Here is a 3,207-nt window from a genome sequence, read left to right as displayed (position 1 = left end):
TCATTACACTGACATGAGAAACAAAAAAAATAAAATTAAAATGAAGACGATATGGAAAAGGCAATTGATCATGCAAAGAGGTAGGTATAAGAATATCAAAGGAGCAGCTACAACTGGATGTATGGAATTCCAGTGTCAACACTACAGCTTCGGGACCATCTAGCTCATGGTAGCGTCACAAGGAAAATATGTACAAAAAGAAGGGCCAATGTCCAACTTGTGATGCACCATATGATGAAGACAGTGAGGTTTGGATACAATGTGACTCATGCCAAGTTTGGGTCCCACAAAGACTGTGGACAAGGTATGGAGAATGGGATGATGAAGAGCTTGAAGATGAAGCATTCTTCTGTGCTGATTGCCAGTAAAATAAAATAGTACCTATTATACTTACTTATATAATAATCTTTTATAGTAGTTTCATTCATATAATCCAAGATATCCAGCATTTAATCACTTTGTTTACTAAGTCACCATTTCTAAGTTTAATCTGTATACTAAGCTTTTCGCCGTAATCTTTACCATGTATTGTCGTATACGTCTATGTCGAAATAGCCCCAGCTGTATCGGAATACAGGCGCAGATCCAGGATTTTGGAAATGGGGAAGGTGCAAAGTAAAATGGCGTGCGAAGCGCGCCGAAATTTTGGCCACGCCCCCTTTTTGGCACTATTTTGTGGTTAAAATCGCGTAAAATCAGCACTGGCCACCATTTTTGGAGCTCTTTCTTTGTTAATTATATTCATAAACCACAGTAATGTTGCTATATAAACTACAGGTGGCTAGCACTTCTACCACTGTTGCAACAATAAAAGCATTAATTTTTTTTGAGTTAGAATGTTTTGGGGGGGGGGTTGCAACCCCACAAACCCCCCCCTAGATCCGCCCCTGAATAGCCCCGTGACACGTGACATTCAAAGAAATGTTTTAAAAATAGTAAAAATGAATAAAATTGTAATAAAATTTGAAGATAAGCTCCTAAATGGATAGAAAAGTTTAAAATGGAGTCAAAAAATTTGTAAGTTGAGCAGGAGGGCGGTATTAATTCTATGAATAATTAATGAACAGCTTAGCCACCAAATATGTCGGAATAGCCCCGGTTGACTATAACTCACCAACAAGAAAGATTTAAAGAGTCCCACAAATACTAAAACAATAACTAGTCTTGATCTACTGGAAAAAAACTCATTTACCTCCAGAGTACTACCGCTATTGCTGGGCATTTTCTCGTGAGATAAAAAGCTTCTACTAGCTAGAGCTGCTCTCTAAACATCTCAAGGCAGTAAAGCAAGACTTTTCCTAACAGAAGAGAAGCTCTCACAGATTTAGAGCACGCGATTATAAAGATATACATTCTCAAAAACAAAATATAGCACACAGAATGAATGAATGACAGACAGACAAACTGAGTACCTAGTCCTCGCCTACGCAAAGCTGGGCGAGGCCAATGATGGCAGCAAGAAGACCATGTGAGAAAGAAGCTTCACTTTTTCTTTACTAATCAGCAAAATATGATAAACTTGCTGACAGAAAGTTGTTGCCCTTTATGTAGTTGTGATAGTATAGGTACTTTTTAGTGCCTATAGTGATGTAGGTGTCGCTCTAGCACTTCACAAACTCGTGACCTGGACACATTCGAGCAAGTATAATTCTTCATCAAGTAAGATTTACAAAATTCTGTTCATATTTATTGATAGCCATGTTCTAATGTACTAGAAAATGCTACCAGCTATCTCTAGAGTGCCAACACGAAGGAACTTGGGTCAACCACTCGATTTTCTTACTTTGAAGCTTCTGTACCTAGCGCTTATATTTGGACAACACTAAACAGTTCAGAATGACTTTTTCAGCTCAAGAAGAAAGATCTAGGAGCTTGGAACACGCTGTGCTAAAGTTATTATTTATTAAAGACAAAATCATTTGTACAGAATGAATGACAGACAAAACAGACACAACAACTACCTATACCTCACGTAGGCGAGGCCAAAAATGCATTTTAAATATTTATATATACCTTTATCTTTCGACCATAAACTAATTTACGATGCAAATAATGTCTGTCTTCTTCCTAAATATAAAACAATTTCAAAAATAGCTAATCGTGACACACCCCTTTGTTAGATACGAGAAAAGTGTGTGTCAACCAAACTGACCTTCATGATTGAGAGAGGTGAAGTTGACAGATCAGGCCTGTATAATAATAACAATAATAATAATGATAATAATAGATTAATTAATTAATAACTCACTGAGCATATTCTGGTAAAACTTGGAAAGAAATAGCTTCAAAAGAGAGAGAAAGGCGAATATAGCGAGAGATGAAATAATACTATAATATAGGCATAAGGACTTACCGTGCACATTGGGTCGTTCCTTTTCGCTTTTAATGACAGCACAAGTGTAGTCCGAACTATTTGTTTAAGGAAAAGGTAAAGACAGTATTGCAGACATTGGATAAGGTAGCGTGTAGATTACCAGGGAGGTAAAACGTATACAAATCCACTGACATCCTTGTCCACACAAGAGAGAAGGATAGTGTCTCCTTCATGGACTGGCCTAACACCAGTCGTCATTTCCACTCCAAAATACCGCGTACCGTAGGACGACTAATTTTCGCGAATGCTAATAAGAATTTCCATGGAAACGGTTTAGATAGTTGCTATGGCGATTGACCACGTGTTTATACAATTACAGTGTCAGGGGCGGATCTAGGGGGGGGTTTGTGGGGTTGCAACCCCCTCAAAACATTCTAACTCAAAAAATTTTTAATGTTTTTATTGTTGCAACAGTGGTGAAAGTGCTAACCACCTAGTTTATATAGCAACATTACTGTGGTTAATGAATATAATTAACAAAGAATGAGCTCCAAAAATGGTAGAAAAGTTTATTTTCACGTGATTTTAACCTCAAAATAGCGCCAAAAAGGGGCATGGCCAAAATTTCGGCGCGCTTCGCGCGCCATTTTTTCTCTCCACTCCTCCATTTGCAAAATCCTGGATCCGCCCCTGAGTGTCCAGCAGCTAATCAAGCTATCTTTAGCAGCTTTAGTGGAGCCATCCAGCTCTCTTATCCAGTTATATTCTTGTATAGACCACTACCTTCGAGCTTTTTGCTGCAAAATCAGTGCTGGTCCGTCGGTCATGATTATAACCACACCCAAGTCAATAACATAATGTTTATTGGTTTGGGTGTCGTTTATAATCATGAC

The 3,207-nt window shown here is 38.1% G+C and overlaps 1 long non-coding RNA gene across 1 annotated transcript; it reads left to right on the top strand.

Moving 5' to 3' along the window:
* The first annotated feature begins 284 nt into the window (after nt 1-284).
* Nucleotides 285-453, top strand: LOC109582635 (uncharacterized). Its single transcript, XR_002185175.1, has 2 exons — nt 285-364; nt 416-453. It is a non-coding gene; the product is annotated as an uncharacterized LOC109582635 (long non-coding RNA).
* Nucleotides 454-3,207: the final 2,754 nt, after the last annotated feature.

This window comes from Amphimedon queenslandica, unplaced genomic scaffold (assembly GCF_000090795.2).
Source record: "Amphimedon queenslandica unplaced genomic scaffold, v1.1 AMPQUscaffold_13369, whole genome shotgun sequence".
Lineage (NCBI taxonomy): Eukaryota > Metazoa > Porifera > Demospongiae > Haplosclerida > Niphatidae > Amphimedon > Amphimedon queenslandica.
This window is presented reverse-complemented; position numbering and strand designations above follow the sequence as displayed.